The sequence below is a fragment of the Pseudophryne corroboree genome, unplaced genomic scaffold (assembly GCF_028390025.1).
Source record: "Pseudophryne corroboree isolate aPseCor3 unplaced genomic scaffold, aPseCor3.hap2 scaffold_2758, whole genome shotgun sequence".
Taxonomy (NCBI): domain Eukaryota; kingdom Metazoa; phylum Chordata; class Amphibia; order Anura; family Myobatrachidae; genus Pseudophryne; species Pseudophryne corroboree.
In genome coordinates this window covers 1-18,579 of record NW_026969420.1, presented here as the reverse complement: position 1 = coordinate 18,579, position 18,579 = coordinate 1, and the positions used below count along the sequence as shown (strand labels likewise).

General features: G+C 45.8%; 10 non-coding genes across 10 annotated transcripts; 8 read left to right on the top strand and 2 right to left on the bottom strand.

Moving 5' to 3' along the window:
* Positions 1 to 5,273: 5,273 nt before the first annotated feature.
* Positions 5,274 to 5,437, bottom strand: LOC135013746 (U1 spliceosomal RNA). The gene has a single exon (XR_010212381.1). It is a non-coding gene; the product is annotated as a U1 spliceosomal RNA (small nuclear RNA).
* Positions 5,438 to 5,581: 144 nt separating this feature from the next.
* Positions 5,582 to 5,697, top strand: LOC135013738 (U5 spliceosomal RNA). Its single transcript, XR_010212374.1, has one exon. It is a non-coding gene; the product is annotated as a U5 spliceosomal RNA (small nuclear RNA).
* A 270-nt stretch (positions 5,698 to 5,967) lies between these two features.
* Positions 5,968 to 6,083, top strand: LOC135013742 (U5 spliceosomal RNA). The gene has a single exon (XR_010212378.1). It is a non-coding gene; the product is annotated as a U5 spliceosomal RNA (small nuclear RNA).
* Positions 6,084 to 8,521: 2,438 nt separating this feature from the next.
* On the top strand, positions 8,522 to 8,637 carry LOC135013741 (U5 spliceosomal RNA). Its single transcript, XR_010212377.1, has one exon. It is a non-coding gene; the product is annotated as a U5 spliceosomal RNA (small nuclear RNA).
* A 275-nt stretch (positions 8,638 to 8,912) lies between these two features.
* LOC135013740 (U5 spliceosomal RNA) lies at positions 8,913 to 9,028 on the top strand. The gene has a single exon (XR_010212376.1). It is a non-coding gene; the product is annotated as a U5 spliceosomal RNA (small nuclear RNA).
* Positions 9,029 to 9,303: 275 nt separating this feature from the next.
* Positions 9,304 to 9,416, top strand: LOC135013744 (U5 spliceosomal RNA). Its single transcript, XR_010212380.1, has one exon. It is a non-coding gene; the product is annotated as a U5 spliceosomal RNA (small nuclear RNA).
* Positions 9,417 to 13,254: 3,838 nt separating this feature from the next.
* Positions 13,255 to 13,418, bottom strand: LOC135013737 (U1 spliceosomal RNA). Its single transcript, XR_010212373.1, has one exon. It is a non-coding gene; the product is annotated as a U1 spliceosomal RNA (small nuclear RNA).
* Positions 13,419 to 13,562: 144 nt separating this feature from the next.
* Positions 13,563 to 13,678, top strand: LOC135013749 (U5 spliceosomal RNA). Its single transcript, XR_010212383.1, has one exon. It is a non-coding gene; the product is annotated as a U5 spliceosomal RNA (small nuclear RNA).
* Positions 13,679 to 13,948: 270 nt separating this feature from the next.
* LOC135013743 (U5 spliceosomal RNA) lies at positions 13,949 to 14,065 on the top strand. Its single transcript, XR_010212379.1, has one exon. It is a non-coding gene; the product is annotated as a U5 spliceosomal RNA (small nuclear RNA).
* Positions 14,066 to 14,351: 286 nt separating this feature from the next.
* On the top strand, positions 14,352 to 14,467 carry LOC135013739 (U5 spliceosomal RNA). Its single transcript, XR_010212375.1, has one exon. It is a non-coding gene; the product is annotated as a U5 spliceosomal RNA (small nuclear RNA).
* The last annotated feature ends 4,112 nt before the right edge of the window (positions 14,468 to 18,579 follow it).

The following is an 18,579-nucleotide window of genomic DNA, read 5'->3' as shown; positions in this document are numbered from 1 at the left end:
AAAAAACAGCTAGGAAGCACAATTTAGCAGTGGGTTGCAGAGAAAATGAAATATGCTGGCAGAAAAATCCAATTGAGTGATTAAACAGCTCTTCATTTTCTGGCTTTATTTTTATGCTAACAAATTTGTTCTCTGAAAAGTGTCCACAAAGCCAAGTATCGGATTAACATCTTTGTAGGGATGGTTTTTCACCTATTACTAAATTAAACTTGCTTCATTGGAAAGGCAGCAAGATGCATCCTCATTTCAATATCTACTGAAATAATACAGGTTGACACCAGGAAACATTAACGCCACTGCATCCTTGCTGCTTTCTCATGTGGAAGTCTGTTTAATGTGAAAACAAGGTGATATCTAATTAGCACACAGGTAAGGAATTAAGAAAATCTTTATTTAAGGGTGAAGATGTTTCTCACAAAATCGTTGCCCCAATGCATCATTGAAATTCAAGCTGGAAAGATGATTTTAATATATCACTTGTACATTTTGTATTGCTCTTCTGGTGACAATGTAGTTTGTTTTTGTCAATTACCATTTTAATAATCGGGTAAAGAAAATTAAGTGGATTTTTGAAAGAAAACAATACTGTCAATATACTATTAAAACATATTAAAATGGTAAAAGTTATTGTACTTTAAGTAAAAATAAAAGAGAAAAAATATCAATCCCAGTTTTGGATTACTTTAATTAACAAAAAAAAATGCATATAGCAGAGGATAGTTTCAATCTGCCTACCTCTGGGTTATGAACCCAGCATGCTTTCATTACAGTACTCTGCTGCACATGTAAGTGCAAGAGATCTTGAAGCACTCACTCATCATGGGAAAGTAACAATGTGTTTCTTCGTTGGTTGATGGAAGAAACATCTTACAAAAACTCTCCAGATTATTGACTTTTAAAAGTTTTTCTAGGAAACGTTCTAGATGAATGCTTATTAGCCTTTGTCAGTATGGACTTTTGCAAAGTGTCTCTGTGGCGCAATTGGTTAGTGTGATTGGTTATTAACCAAAGGGTTGGTGGTTCAATCCCACCCAGGGATGTAATTGACCTTGTTATCAGATTTTGGTGATCTTTAAGTAGACAAGTCAAAATTTCAAAAACCCCTGTTATGGTGTAGGGTACCTGGCCTTCTCTGATGTAATCAGAGTTAGATTTGATTCAGTGATTTTATAAAAACAGCTAGGAAGCACAATTTAGCAGTGGTTTGCAGAGAAAAAGAAATATGCTGGCAAAAAAATCCAATTGAGTGATTAAACAGCTCTTCATTTTCTGGCTTTATTTTTATGCTAACAAATTTGTTCTCTGAAAAGTGTCCACAAAGCCAAGTATCTGATTAACATCTTTGTAGGGATGGTTTTTCACCTATTACTAAATTAAACTTGCTTCATTGGAAAGGCAGCAAGATGCATCCTCATTTCAATATCTACTGAAATAATACAGGTTGACACCAGGAAACATTAACGCCACTGCATCCTTGCCGATGATAACCTCAAGTTGGGTCATTCGGTGCTGCAGAGTCGTACGCACTCTTCCACCCGTTCAAGAGCTTTGGTATAACCCCATGGTTCTTAATGTGACCCCAGCATCCTCTAGGTCGTATGAGAAAATAGGATTTTAATACCTACCGGTAAATCCTTTTCTCTTAGTCTGTAGAGGATGCTGGGCACCCGTCCCAGTCCATACTGTGTCTGCAGTTATTACTTGTGGTTATACACATGTTGTGTTATGGTTCTGGTCAGCTTTTTGCTGCAATTGTTCATGCCGTTGGCTTGTGTTCTGTTGAATGCCACGTTCTGCGGCATGCTTAAGGTGTGAGCTGGTAAGATGCTCACCTTAGTTTAACAATAAATCCTTTCCTCGAAATGTCCGTCTCCCTGGGCACAGTTCCTATAACTGGAGTCTGGAGGAGGGGCATAGAGGGAGGAGCCAGTTCACACCCTTTGATAGTCTTAAAGTGCCCATGTCTCTTGCGGATCCCGTCTATACCCCATGGTTCTTAATGTGACCCCAGCATCCTCTACGGACTAAGAGAAAAGGATGCCCTTGCGCACTATCCTGACTTCTCCTCCCGTCTGCTTACTTTGTGCCTTCCAACGCACAATGCGAACTACAGGTGGTGCTGCAGGGCCCACACCCTTTTACTTGCCTTACAGAACAGCTCTGGAGCTGTTACAGTGCCCAGCTGCTGCAAGAAATCAGCTTGAATGCTTCAGGGGATGGGGCATGGCCAACATGAGCCCCACACCAAAGGAGGGTGTGGGTGTTTAATGAGAACTAGGGGTCATCCAAGCACTGCAAAAGGCCGCCATGCCCTGCACGCCCCTTTTCTCTTTTCATATGCAGATGAGGGTTCCAGCCAACTTTGGCCCACTGCTTGGATAACATCACTGTATGCAAATCCGTCTGCTGCAGACCTTCCCCCAGGAATGCTTGTACTTGATGTTGCATATGGTTTGATATTTGATGGTGCTTCAGTATTAGGCAGCCTTCCGCCCTCCCATGTTCATCTGAAAAGATGTGGTCTCCCTGCAGTTGTTGTCCCCAGACGAGAGTTCCCTTGTGCTTCCTCAGTTGAATCTCCTTAACTTGACGGGGGAGGGGCTGCCCGAGCAGCCACCCTCCCCAGCCCTATCCCAACTCATACTTATTTTGCATATGAGATCTCTTGATCATGAAGATTGTTCTCACAGGGTGAGGTTCATCCATTATATTTTAAAATAGGAAGGTACAAATTACATATTTGAATTGCATTTATGTGCTTGATTCAAATGTCCCCCCCCCCCTTCCATTCTCAATTGTGCCCGTCAGCAGCTATTCTAAGGTTGCTGCCAATGGGTGTGACACATTAATTTCTTCTGTGGGGTACACTGGACTCCACAAGGATTCACATTGGGGTGTAGAGTAGGATCTTGATCTGAGGCACCAACCGGCTCAAAGCTTTTGACTGTTCCCAAGATGCTCAGTGCATTCTCCTCTATAACCCCGCTTCCATGAACAGGGAGCTCAGTTTGTAGTTGGTGCCTTCAGTAGCAGGCCACTTAACAGGGGCCTGCCTCAGGCAGCCTATTCTTAGCTATAAATTTTGACAAGAAAAGAAGAACTTGTTTTATGAGAATCTACAAGGGCTGCAGCAGGCTAGGTCTAATAGACATCTTTACTGCAGCTTCATCACTCCCAGCGGCGCTGTATACTCCCATGCCCTGGTTGCTGGGTCACTGCAGCGGAGGCTCCGGTTTCATCCTAAGGTCAGTCACACACACACCACCCTTCCGGATCACGAGGCCGCTGATGAAGGGGAGCGTGGCCGTAGGGGGTGGACCGTGTGCGCACTGGCGTGGACACTGATTACTGGGCAGCCGCTCCACTAGCCACCAGGTACAGTTAAGGAGCACAGGTCTGGGGGTTTTTCTCCTATATTAACCCAATTTTGTACTGCCCGCAGCGCATTGTGATAGGTAATAGGGCCTGATTCAGGTTGGATTGCAATCACAATAAGCGATCCAACTGCAAAAATTGCTAAGAGCATACGCATGTGCCTGCATTTTCTGTGGCACCCCGCAGAGAATGCGATCGCCTCTGCCTGTCAATCGGGGCGGGGGGGGGGGGATAGGTGGGTCAGCAACACTCCATTTCCAAGTCAGGGATGGAGCGGTGCGGGGGCAAGGCTTCAAAATGGGGTCTGCAACGGAGGAGACACAGGGGGCGTGGTCACAGCGGCTGTATGACATCACATTCAGCCGCTGTGATCACAAAAATGGTGGCGGCTTCCTGCGCGCACATACAGTCTGCACCAGCAGGAGGCTACATCATTTTTTATGATCACGCTGAACTGCAGTGCGACTGCAATTACAGCATGGACAAGAAGGGAGGCGTCATGCTGGGTGGCCATGCCCTTTCACTGTGCAGGAGCCAGCACCGCTCACACACTAGTCCCCGGGTGCAGCCCCCAACCCCCGGGACACCCGGAGCAACAAAATGTAGATTCAGGCCACCAGGCCACGCCCCTACCTATGAAACCATGCCTCCTTTTTACCATTGCGCTGCTTATCTGCGCGCACTGCATTACAATCTCCCTCGCCACCTCTCTGGGTGTCACCAGTGATAGTGACACCTCTGCCATGCTTGTAGCAGCTGGTCCTAAGATCTACGCCTCAAGCCCTGAGTGTTTGCCCTTGTGACTTGTTGATCATCATAGCGAAGCAGATGCTTACAGAAAACTGCAGGGGCTTAGATTGAAAATAAAAAAATTGATAGGTATAAGGTAGAGAGGAGCGGGTTCGGTTCTCCGAGAACCGAATTCCCCACGAACTCCACGTTGTTTACACTGGTCCGAGGCAGGCTCGGTTGTTCCCGCCTGACTCGGAAAACCTGAAAAAGGGAAAATGTCATCATCCCGCTGTCGGATTCTCGCGAGATTCGGATTCCATATAAAGAGCTGCGCGTTGCCGCCATTTTTACTCGTGCATTGAAGATAGAGCGGAATGGACGTGGCTATGTTCTCTCAGTGGAAATCTCAATATCAGTGCTCAGTATCAGTGGTTACTTATTGCTGCTCAGTAATACTAGTAGTGTGTCTCTCCTGCTCAGTGTCAGTTCTCAGTAGTATCCTCATCAGTGCTCAGTATCACTGCTCATTGTCTTGTGCTGCATTGTGGTGCTCAGCATACTACAGTACATTACTAATAGTCCAGTGCTGCATCTTGCTGCTCAGTGTCAGTTCTAGTATCCTCATCAGTGCTCACTATCACTGTTCATTGCATTTTGGTTTTCTGTATACTACAGTAACATAGTAATATAGTAACATATAGTAACATAGTTTTTGAGGTTGAATAGAGGCAAATTGCCCATCGTGTTCAACCTGTTTTAAGTTGTGATGATTCTACATACTTGCTGAATAATGTTTTATGACTAGTTAGCTACTATAACTCATGTTACCCCCGGATTAACCATGTTGATATTTTAAGTATTATAACCTTGGATAGCTTTTTCATTCAGAAATGTATCCATTCCTTTTTTAAATCCAATTACAGAGTCCACCATTACCACCTTCCCTGGCAGGGAATTCCACATCCTGATTGCCCTAACAGTGAAGATCATAGTATCTCACCTGGCAGGTAAGTAGGAGTTGGGCTAGAGCTGTGGAGGATTGCTGCTCGGGCACCCCCTGTCAAGTGAAGGAGATCCAACTGAGGCAGCACAAGGGAACTCTCGAAAGAAGAACAAGGCTAGAGGAAGATCTGAGACAAAGAAATCTGACTTTTACCAGAGCTGACCAGAGGAAAGCACAAACACAGTCCCCCACTACCACAAATAATGCAGTCGAGTTTCCCACATTTGGGGAAATCACAGGGGTCAGCATACCCAGAATGCAATGAATGAACCTCACCCTGGGAGAACAATCTTCATGACCATGGTATCTCCTATGCAAAATAAGTATGATTTGGGATAGGGCTGGGGAGGGCCGCTGCTCAGGCACATCTCTGTCAAGTAAAGGAGATTCAACTGAGGCAGCACAAGGGAACTCTCATCTGGGGACAACAACTGCAGGGAGAACACATATTTTCAGATGAAAATCTTGGTCATGCTCTGGTTTCTCTTCAGAACGAACAAATCTTTCGCCTTTTACTAAAGATTTCCGTGGAGAGGAGCAAAACTGAGTTTTACCTCAATTTTTGCATGCCCCATCTTTTTGGGGTTTCTTTTATCGGTTTAAAGATAGAATGAGTGTGCTTTAATGAAAGCTCATTTGCATAGAAATGACAGTAAATGTTTGTTTCTTTTCAAACAGAACTTTCTTGACCATGCTACTTGCTTGAAAGATCTGGGAGCACATGGAATACAGTACAAACCATGCTTATAGCAAGGAGAAGCCAGGTGAGAAATCTGCTTTCTTTCAAATTGGGCGCTCACTTTGATCTGAATGAGGACTGCTGGCATGGCACTCAGGCGACAGGTGGAATCTTGGTCATGCTCTGGTTTCTCTTCAGAACTAACAAATATTTCGCCTTTTATTAAAGATTTCCGTGGAGAGGAGCAAAACTGAGTTTTATCTCAATTTTTGCATGCCCCATATTATTGGGGTTTCTTTTATCAGTTTAAAGACAGAACGAGTGTGCTTTCTTGTTAGCTTTAATGTAAGTTTATTTGTATAACAATGACAGTAAATGTCTGTTTCTTTTCAAGCAGAACTTTCTTGACCATACTAATTGCTTGAAAGATCTGGGAGCACATGGAAAAGAGTACAAACCATGCTTATAGCAAGGGGAAGCCTGGTGAGAAATCTGCTTTCTTTCTTTCAAATTGGGTGCTCACTTTGAGCTGAATGAGGACTGCTGGCATCAGGGCCGGCTCTAGGCATGTTCGAATAGAGCGGCCGCGCAGGGCGCCACCCTTAATGGGCGCCACGCGCTGGCGCCGCCATATTCGATGCTGGAGCCGGCCCTGTGTGTGTGCTGCTGCAGCATTTGGCGGTCGCGCTGTGTATGCGCGCTGCGCGGCGCCGGTATCTAACGTCAGACGCCGGCGCCGCGCATAGCCCGCCTGCACAAGTGGCCGCCCACCCGCCCGCCAGCCCGGACCCAGGCTCAGGCTCACTCGCCCGGCCTCCCGCCCGCCCGCCAGCGCTCCCACACAGGCGGACAGCAGTACTCCTCCCCAGCGCCGCAGGTATTTTTTTTTTTTTTTGGGGGGGGAGATCCGCACTGTGGGGGCATTTCTGGCACACAGGGGGCATTTTTGGTTATGTGGGGGCATTTCTGGCATTGTGGGGGCATTTCTGGCTCTGTGGGGGGCATTTCTGGCACTGTGGGGGCATTTCTGGCACTGTGGGGGCATTGCATATCTAGCTCTGTGGGGGCATATTTGGCACTGTGGGGACATATCAGGCACTGTGGGGACATTTCTGGCACTGTGGGGGCATTTCTGGCACTGTGTGGGCATTTCTGGCACCGTGGGGGCATTTCTGGCACTGTGGGGGCATTTATCTGGCTCTGTGGGGGCATTTATCTGGCTCTGTGGGGGCATTTATCTGGCACTGTGGGGGCATTTCTGGCACTGTGGGGGCATTTCTGGCACTGTGGGGACATATCAGGCACTGTGGGGGCATATCTGGCACTGTGGGGGCATATCTGGCACTGTGGGGGCATATCTGGCACTGTGGGGGCATTTCTGGCACTGTGGGGGCATTTCTGGCACTGTGGGGGCATTTATCTGGCTCTGTGGGGGCATTTATCTGGCACTGTGGGGGCATTTATCTGGCACTGGGGGCATTTATCTGGCACTGTGGGGGCATTTCTGGCACCGTGGGGGCATATCTGGCACTGTGGGGGCATATCTGGCACTGTGGGGACATATCTGGCACTGTGGGGGCATTTATCTGGCTCTGTGGGGGCATTTATGTATCAGGCACCGTGGGGGCATTTATGTATCAGGCACCGTGGGGGCATTTATGTATCATGCACCGTGGGGGCATTTATGTATCATGCACCGTGGGGGCATTTATGTATCAGGCACCGTGGGGACATTTATGTATCTGGCACCGTGGGGGCATTTATGTATCTGGCACCGTGGGGGCATTTATGTATCTGGCACCGTGGGGGCATTTATGTATCAGGCACCGTGGGGGCATTTATGTATCTGGCACCGTGGGGGCATTTATGTATCTGGCACCGTGGGGGCATTTATGTATCTGGCACCGTGGGGGCATTTCTTGCACTGTGGGGGCATTTCTTGCACTGTGGGGACATTTCTTGCACTGTGGGGGCATATCTTGCACTGTGAGGGCATTAATGTATGTGGCACTGTGGGGGCATATCTGCGCTGTGGGGGCATTTATCCATCTGGAACTGTGTGGCCATTTATGTAGCTGGCACTGCTGGGGGGCATGTCACGTGTAGCTGGCACTGCTGGGGGGCATGTCATGTGTAGCTGGCACTGCTGGGGGGCATATCATGTAGTGTTCCCGCTAGGCGTCTGTGGCTGGGCAGTGTGTCTCAGTGCTCTACCTGGCGCAATGTGTCTAACGTGCTCTTATAGGAGGTTCTACCTGGTGCAATGTGTATTAGCTGCACTACTGTGTGGTGTAATGTGAATTGCCACTATAATGTGGCTACGCACCTTCCCCACGAAGTAACTCCCCTAAATTTTTGCTGCGCGCCTTCGGCGCGCACTGTCCATGCTTTAGCGTGTGGAAATGGGAACAACAAGCATTACAGTATGTACATCATTTTGCCCACCTAACTTAAAAATGTGCCCTCCCTGTGATCAGCAACCTGCCCTAAAAAGTGAACACTAGCACGTGTAGCTGGCACTGCTGGAGGGCATGTCATGTGTAGCTGGCACTGCTGGGGGACGAGACCACGCCCACTTTTTCAAGAGGCCACACCCACTTTTCCAAGGGCGCGCGCGCCTTCGGCGCGCGCATGGGGGGGGGGCACTTTTACATTTTCTCGCTCAGGGTGCTAGTAGGCCTGGAGCCGGCCCTGGCTGGCATGGCACTCAGGCGACAGGTGGAATCTTGGTCATGCTCTGGTTTCTCTTCAGAACGAACAAATCTTTCGCCTTTTACTAAAGATTTCCATGGAGAGGAGCAAAACTGAGTTTTATCTCAAATTTTGCATGCCCCATCTTATTGGGGTTTTATTTTATCGGTTTAAAGATAGAACGAGTGTGCTTTAATGTAAGCTCATTTGCATAGAAATGACAGTAAATGTTTGTTTCTTTTCAAACAGAACTTTCTTGACTATACTAATTGCTTGAAAGATCTGGGAACACATGGAAAAAAATACAAACCATGTTTATAGCTAGGGGAAGCCTGGTGAGAAATCTGCTTTCTTTCTTTCAAATTGGGTGCTCACTTTGAGCTGAATAAGAACTGCTGGCATGGCACTCAGGCGACAGGTGGAATCTTGGTCATGCTCTGGTTTCTCTTCAGAACGAACAAATCTTTCGCCTTTTACTAAAGATTTCCGTGGAGAGGAGCAAAACTGAGTTTTATCTCATTTTTTCCTTGCCCCATCTTATTGGGGTTTTATTTTATCTGTTTAAAGATAGAACGAGTGTGCTTTAATGTAAGCTCATTTGCATAGAAATTACAGTAAATGTTTGTTTCTTTTCAAACAGAACTTTCTTGACCACACTAATTGCTTGAAAGATCTGGGAGCACATGGAAAAGAGTACAAACCATGTTTATAGCAAGGGTAAGCCTGGTGAGAAATCTGCTTTCTTTCATTCAAATTGGGTGCTCACTTTCAGCTGAATGAGAACTGCTGGCATGGCACTCAGGCGACAGGTGGAATCTTGGTCATGCTCTGGATTCTCTTCAGAACTAACAAATATTTCGCCTTTTATTAAAGATTTCCGTGGAGAGGAGCAAAACTGAGTTTTATCTCAATTTTTGCATGCCCCATATCATACCTCCCAACTGTCCCGATTTTCGCGGGACAGTCCCGTTTTTTGGGGACTGTCCCGCTGTCCCACCTGCGGGCCGCAGTGTCCCGCGGTGGGGAGGACAGTTGGGAGGCTCTGTCTGTCGCTGCCCTGCTTAGCAGAGCAGCGGTGAATAGACGCTGTGCGCATGCGCACAGCGTCTATTCACTGAAGTCAGAGGGAGAGGTGGCATGCCAGCGGCTCACAGAGCGCTGGGCATGCCCCCTCAGTGCCGAAAACGGGGGCGTGACTCGCGATCGCGGGTCCTCCCGCGAAGTCACACCCCCTTTTACTTAGGCCACGCTGCAATTGTTCATGCCGTTGGCTTGTGTTCTGTTGAATGCCACGTTCTGCGGCATGCTTAAGGTGTGAGCTGGTAAGATGCTCACCTTAGTTTAACAATAAATCCTTTCCTCGAAATGTCCGTCTCCCTGGGCACAGTTCCTATAACTGGAGTCTGGAGGAGGGGCATAGAGGGAGGAGCCAGTTCACACCCTTTGATAGTCTTAAAGTGCCCATGTCTCTTGCGGATCCCGTCTATACCCCATGGTTCTTAATGTGACCCCAGCATCCTCTACGGACTAAGAGAAAAGGATGCCCTTGCGCACTATCCTGACTTCTCCTCCCGTCTGCTTACTTTGTGCCTTCCAACGCACAATGCGAACTACAGGTGGTGCTGCAGGGCCCACACCCTTTTACTTGCCTTACAGAACAGCTCTGGAGCTGTTACAGTGCCCAGCTGCTGCAAGAAATCAGCTTGAATGCTTCAGGGGATGGGGCATGGCCAACATGAGCCCCACACCAAAGGAGGGTGGGGGTGTTTAATGAGAACTAGGGGTCATCCAAGCACTGCAAAAGGCCGCCATGCCCTGCACGCCCCTTTTCTCTTTTCATATGCAGATGAGGGTTCCAGCCAACTTTGGCCCACTGCTTGGATAACATCACTGTATGCAAATCCGTCTGCTGCAGACCTTCCCCCAGGAATGCTTGTACTAGATGTTGCATATGGTTTGATATTTGATGGTGCTTCAGTATTAGGCAGCCTTCCGCCCTCCCATGTTCATCTGAAAAGATGTGGTCTCCCTGCAGTTGTTGTCCCCAGACGAGAGTTCCCTTGTGCTTCCTCAGTTGAATCTCCTTAACTTGACGGGGGAGGGGCTGCCAGAGCAGACACCCTCCCCAGCCCTATCCCAACTCATACTTATTTTGCATATGAGATTTCTTGATCATGAAGATTGTTCTCACAGGGTGAGGTTCATCCATTATATTTTAAAATAGGAAGGTACAAATTACATATTTGAATTGCATTTATGTGCTGGATTCAAATGTCCCCCCCCCCCTTCCATTCTCAATTGTGCCCGTCAGCAGCTATTCTAAGGTTGCTGCCAATGGGTGTGACACATTAATTTCTTCTGTGGGGTACACTGGACTCCACAAGGATTCACATTGGGGTGTAGAGTAGGATCTTGATCTGAGGCACCAACCGGCTCAAAGCTTTTGACTGTTCCCAAGATGCTCAGTGCATTCTCCTCTATAACCCCGCTTCCATGAACAGGGAGCTCAGTTTGTAGTTGGTGCCTTCAGTAGCAGGCCACTTAACAGGGGCCTGCCTCAGGCAGCCTATTCTTAGCTATAAATTTTGACAAGAAAAGAAGAACTTGTTTTATGAGAATCTACAAGGGCTGCAGCAGGCTAGGTCTAATAGACATCTTTACTGCAGCTTCATCACTCCCAGCGACGCTGTATACTCCCGTGCCCTGGTTGCTGGGTCACTGCAGCGGAGGCTCCGGTTTCATCCTAAGGTCAGTCACACACACACCACCCTTCCGGATCACGAGGCCGCTGTTGAAGGGGAGCGTGGCCGTAGGGGGTGGACCGTGTGCGCACTGGCGTGGACACTGATTACTGGGCAGCCGCTCCACTAGCCACCAGGTACAGTTAAGGAGCACAGGTCTGGGGGTTTTTCTCCTATATTAACCCAATTTTGTACTGCCCGCAGCGCATTGTGATAGGTAATAGGGCCTGATTCAGGTTGGATTGCAATCACAATAAGCGATCCAACTGCAAAAATTGCTAAGAGCATACGCATGTGCCTGCATTTTCTGCGGCACCCCGCAGAGAATGCGATCGCCTCTGCCTGTCAATCGGGGCGGGGGGGGGGGATAGGTGGGTCAGCAACACTCCATTTCCAAGTGAGGGATGGAGCGGTGCGGGTGCAAGGCTTCAAAATGGGGTCTGCAATGGAGGAGACACAGGGGGCGTGGTCACAGCGGCTGTATGACATCACATTCAGCCGCTGTGATCACAAAAATGGTGGCGGCTTCCTGCGCGCACATACAGTCTGCACCAGCAGGAGGCTACACCATTTTTTATGATCACGCTGAACTGCAGTGCGACTGCAATTACAGCATGGTCAAGAAGGGAGGCGTCATGCTGGGTGGCCATGCCTTTTCACTGTGCAGGAGCCAGCACCGCTCACACACTAGTCCCCGGGTGCAGTCCCCAACCCCCGGGACACCCGGAGCAACAAAATGTAGATTCAGGCCACCAGGCCACGTCCCTACCTATGAAACCATGCCTCCTTTTTACCATTGCGCTGCTTATCTGCGCGCACTGCATTACAATCTCCCTCGCCACCTCTCTGGGTGTCACCAGTAATAGTGACACCTCTGCCATGCTTGTAGCAGCTGGTCCTAAGATCTACGCCTCAAGCCCTGAGTGTTTGCCCTTGTGACTTGTTGATCATCATAGCGAAGCAGATGCTTACAGAAAACTGCAGGGGCTTAGATTGAAAATAAAAAAATTGATGGGTATAAGGTAGAGAGGAGCGGGTTCGGTTCTCCGAGAACCGAATTCCCCACGAACTCCACGTGGTTTACACTGGTCCGAGGCAGGCTCGGTTGTTCCCGCCTGACTCGGAAAACCTGAACAAGGGAAAATGTCATCATCCCGCTGTCGGATTCTCGCGAGATTCGGATTCCATATAAAGAGCTGCGCGTTGCCGCCATTTTTACTCGTGCATTGAAGAGAGAGCGGAATGGACGTGGCTATGTTCTCTCAGTGGAAATCTCAATAGCAGTGCTCAGTATCAGTGGTTACTTATTGCTGCTCAGTAATACTAGTAGTGTGTCTCTCCTGCTCAGTGTCAGTTCTCAGTAGTATCCTCATCAGTGCTCAGATCACTGCTCATTGTCTTGTGCTGCATTGTGGTGCTCAGCATACTACAGTACATTACTAATAGTCCAGTGCTGCATCTTGCTGCTCAGTGTCAGTTCTAGTATCCTCATCAGTGCTCACTATCACTGTTCATTGCATTTTGGTTTTCTGTATACTACAGTAACATAGTAATATAGTAACATATAGTAACATAGTTTTTGAGGTTGAATAGAGGCAAATTGCCCATCGTGTTCAACCTGTTTTAAGTTGTGATGATTCTACATACTTGCTGAATAATGTTTTATGACTAGTTAGCTACTATAACTCATGTTACCCCCGGATTAACCATGTTGATATTTTAAGTATTATAACCTTGGATAGCTTTTTCATTCAGAAATGTATCCATTCCTTTTTTAAATCCAATTACAGAGTCCGCCATTACCACCTTCCCTGGCAGGGAATTCCACATCCTGATTGCCCTAACAGTGAAGATCATAGTATCTCACCTGGCAGGTAAGTAGGAGTTGGGCTAGAGCTGTGGAGGATTGCTGCTCGGGCACCCCCTGTCAAGTGAAGGAGATCCAACTGAGGCAGCACAAGGGAACTCTCGAAAGAAGAACAAGGCTAGAGGAAGATCTGAGACAAAGAAATCTGACTTTTACCAGAGCTGACCAGAGGAAAGCACAAACACAGTCCCCCACTACCACAAATAATGCAGTCGAGTTTCCCACATTTGGGGAAATCACAGGGGTCAGCATACCCAGAATGCAATGAATGAACCTCACCCTGGGAGAACAATCTTCATGACCATGGTATCTCCTATGCAAAATAAGTATGATTTGGGATAGGGCTGGGGAGGGCCGCTGCTCAGGCACATCTCTGTCAAGTAAAGGAGATTCAACTGAGGCAGCACAAGGGAACTCTCATCTGGGGACAACAACTGCAGGGAGAACACATATTTTCAGATGAAAATCTTGGTCATGCTCTGGTTTCTCTTCAGAACGAACAAATCTTTCGCCTTTTACTAAAGATTTCCGTGGAGAGGAGCAAAACTGAGTTTTACCTCAATTTTTGCATGCCCCATCTTTTTGGGGTTTCTTTTATCGGTTTAAAGATAGAATGAGTGTGCTTTAATGAAAGCTCATTTGCATAGAAATTACAGTAAATGTTTGTTTCTTTTCAAACAGAACTTTCTTGACCATGCTACTTACTTGAAAGATCTGGGAGCACATGGAATACAGTACAAACCATGCTTATAGCAAGGAGAAGCCAGGTGAGAAATCTGCTTTCTTTCAAATTGGGCGCTCACTTTGATCTGAATGAGGACTGCTGGCATGGCACTCAGGCGACAGGTGGAATCTTGGTCATGCTCTGGTTTCTCTTCAGAATGAACAAATCTTTCGCCTTTTATTAAAGATTATCCGTGGAGAGGAGCAAAACTGAGTTTTATCTCAATTTTTGCATGCCCCATATTATTGGGGTTTCTTTTATCAGTTTAAAGACAGAACGAGTGAGCTTTCTTGTTGGCTTTAATGTAAGTTTATTTGTATAACAATGACAGTAAATGTCTGTTTCTTTTCAAGCAGAACTTTCTTGACCATACTAATTGCTTGAAAGATCTGGGAGCACATGGAAAAGAGTACAAACCATGCTTATAGCAAGGGGAAGCCTGGTGAGAAATCTGCTTTCTTTCTTTCATATTGGGTGCTCACTTTGAGCTGAATGAGGACTGCTGGCATGGCACTCAGGCGACAGGTGGAATCTTGGTCATGCTCTGGTTTCTCTTCAGAACGAACAAATCTTTCGCCTTTTACTAAAGATTTCCGTGGAGAGGAGCAAAACTGAGTTTTATCTAAATTTTTGCATGCCCCATATTATTGGGGTTTCTTTTATCTGTTTAAAGACAGAACGAGTGTGCTTTCTTGTTAGCTTTAATGTAAGTTGCCATAGATGCAGTGAAACACGCGTGTAGGGCACGGCGTGTCCTCGTGTATTTGACTCATGTGAAATGTTATAAAACAAAAATATATGATTATGATGTTAGCTGTTAGTCTCCACTAATAGGGAATAGAAGCTGAGCTATAAGAAAGGAATACACTAGATATGATGTCACTTAGCAATTACAATGTCTAAAGTGCATACAGATAGCTACTAATAACTCTTGATAAGAAAGTATATCAGTGTGGGTATATTTATATGATGGGATATTGGGACTAGTGAATATATATCACTCCTGCTGTCCAGATTGGCAATAACCAGACAATTATGATAAGAGTAGAGATGTCACATGGGCTGCTATAGATATTAATTTAATGCTGTATGTGTCATTTGTTACAAATGGATACATTTTCTATGAGTCAGCCTAGCAGCTGCATGTTCTAACAGAACACTATCCTCACACAGAATCTGCTAACCTTGAGATAACTAAATGACAGTGTGTAACAGTCTCTTTACTATAAGACTGTTACAAAGTAATATATATATTTGAAGTCAGTCTAGCAGCTGTGTGTTTCAGCAGTTTATAAGACAAAGAAAATCTCCTATTGTGGAATCTAGACACATGGGACTGCTGGCCTGTGTCATACTATTTCTATGTAATACCAGTAACATGTATATAACTGTTACATAATTGTTACAAATGGATAAATCTTTGAGTCAGCCTAGCAGCTGCATGTCCTAACAGGACACCATAAATCCTTTACAGTGTAACAAATTGATTGGTAACACTTAAAGGCTGGAGAGCAGTTATATGCCTTACTAGCATACTCAATATACCACATTATTACACCAGTTACCACGATTATTGACAGCGCATTTGATATATTATATTACCCTCACACTGAGTCTGTTTACCTTTAGATAACTAAGTGACCGAATATGTAACAGTTTCTCTATCATAAGACTGTTACAAAGTGAGATAGATATATTTGGAAGTCAGTCAAACAGCTGTGTGTTTCAGCGGTTTATAAGAAAATTCCTCATTGTGGAATCTGGACCACTAAGGGTTATTATATATATAGCACATGGAATTGCCACATCTCCCTATATGATAATTTCATTACACTGTAACATAATAAGAATTAACTCTTTAACAGTGTAAATAGAGAGTAATGAATCTCTGACACATGGAATATATTATTTCTTAGATGAATTGGATAAACCATTATGACAGACACTTTGCTTCCTAATAAGAATTGAGGTGGCTATACCTCTAAGGAAAGCATTATTGCCTACGCCTAGATCAGATTAAATAAGATCTGGCTGAATATATGAAGGAAGGTTGCTATTTATATGAGAATTGGAATTGCTATATTCCTTAAGGCAACCCCACCGATTGATATATGTTGTCAATTAAGTATATCTGAACGGCTATATCTGGACCAGATTTAATAAGATCTGGCTGATTATATGAAGGAGGGCTGCTATTTATATTGGAATTGCCATATTCCTTAAGGCAACCGCACCTGTTGGTATATCTCGCCAATTAACTATATCTAAACAGCTAAATTAAAGCTATTCATCATTTTTTTAGTTTGGATATTAATAAATATGATCTTTCCATGATGCATAGAGATTTCCCTATCAAGTGATTTCTTATCCGATATAGAAAGCTATCCCCCTATGGTATTGAATTTAGGAATATAGTCTTAGGGGACACAGAGAAATAAGTGATCCCCATCTACCTAAGCACCCCACAAATTGGAGGTTAGCTTACCGGTTATACTCAATCACCCCCACAAATTCGCCAATGGGGATGGCTTCCCGGGAGGTAACCCCTATTGAGTGAAGGGAGTATATAGGATACGACCCAGTGGTACCTGACGACATAGATACTAACAGCTATTTAATAACATTACGCTAGAAAGTGATTATTAGCAACATATATATCTATATAAACAACCCCGCCAGGGTTGTGCCTTCAAAAATAATCACACACGGACACGCTTTTTAAACCTTTTTTTCACATCTCTTTATTCTTCTTATGCACATGTATGTTAGTTCTGTGATTTTAACCTTTATGTTTCACTGCAGTTTGGGATAATAATATTAATATTTATCCAATTTTAATACATACTTAATAAAGGTTATATTTTATGATTCATTCATTCTGTCCAGTGCGTCAACAGTGCAGATTTCTTCTTGTTTTTTCTCCCAAATTCTATAACAATGACAGTAAATGTTGTTACTTTTCAAACAGAACTTTCTTGACCATGCTACTTGCTTGAAAGATCTGGGAGCACATGGAAAACAGTACAAACCATGCAGTATCACAAGATCCTTTATTTGATCTTTCATGAAGATAGAGCAGAATTGAGGACACGTCAACAATTTCTGCCGAAGGTGGTTCATCTTTCCACATGGTGCCTTTGGCCACTGACACCTTCGTTGAGTCAAAGTCTCTGGCTGTGGTCAGAACTTTGAAAATTTATGTCACCAGAACGGTTCAGATTAGGAAAACAGAGGCTCTGTTTGTCCTGTATGCTCCCAACAGGATTGGGTGTCCTGCTTCCATGTAGACCATTATGCGCTGGATCTGTGGTAAGATTCAGCATGCTCATTCCACGGCAGGATTGCCGTTACTGAAATAGGTGAAGACCCATTCTACTAGAAAGGTGGGTTCATCCTGGGCAGCTGGTCGGGGAGTCTCGGCATTGCAATTTTGCCGAGCAGCTATTTAGTAAACACTTTTGCTAAGTTTTACAAGTTTGATACCTTGGCTGATGATAACCTCAAGTTGGGTCATTCGGTGCTGCAGAGTCGTACGCACTCTCCCACCCGTTCAAGAGCTTTGGTATAACCCCATGGTTCTTAATGTGACCCCAGCATCCTCTAGGTCGTATGAGAAAATAGGATTTTAATACCTACCGGTAAATCCTTTTCTCTTAGTCCGTAGAGGATGCTGGGCACCCGTCCCAGTCCATACTGTGTCTGCAGTTATTACTTGTGGTTATACACATGTTGTGTTATGGTTCTGGTCAGCTTTTTGCTGCAATTGTTCATGCCGTTGGCTTGTGTTCTGTTGAATGCCACATTCTGCGGCATGCTTAAGGTGTGAGCTGGTAAGATGCTCACCTTAGTTTAACAATAAATCCTTTCCTCGAAATGTCCGTCTCCCTGGGCTCAGTTCCTATAACTGGAGTCTGGAGGAGGGGCATAGAGGGAGGAGCCAGTTCACACCCTTTGAAAGTCTTAAAGTGCCCATGTCTCTTGCGGATCCCGTCTATACCCCATGGTTCTTAATGTGACCCCAGCATCCTCTACGGACTAAGAGAAAAGGATGCCCTTGCGCACTATCCTGACTTCTCCTCCCGTCTGCTTACTTTGTGCCTTCCAACGCACAATGCGAACTACAGGTGGTGCTGCAGGGCCCACACCCTTTTACTTGCCTTACAGAACAGCTCTGGAGCTGTTACAGTGCCCAGCTGCTGCAAGAAATCAGCTTGAATGCTTCAGGGGATGGGGCATGGCCAACATGAGCCCCACACCAAAGGAGGGTGGGGGTGTTTAATGCGAACTAGGGGTCATCCAAGCACCGCAAAAGGCCGCCATGCCCTGCATGCCCCTTTTCTCTTTTCATATGCAGATGAGGGTTCCAGCCAACTTTGGTCCACTGCTTGGATGACATCACCGTATGCAAATCCGTCTTCTGCAGACCTTCCCCCTGGAATGCTTGTACTAGTTGTTGCATATGGTTTGATATTTGATGGTGCTTCAATATTAGGCAGCCTTCCACCCTCCCATGTTCATCTGAACAGATGTGGTCTCCCTGCAGTTGTTGTCCCCAGACGAGAGTTCCCTTGTGCGTCCTCAGTTGAATCTCCTTAACTTGACGGGGGAGGGGCTGCCCGAGCAGCCACCCTCCCCAGCCCTATCCCAACTCATACTTATTTTGCATATGAGATCTCTTGATCATGAAGATTGTTCTCACAGGGTGAGGTTCATCCATTATATTTTAAAATAGGAAGGTACAAATTACATATTTGAATTGCATCTATG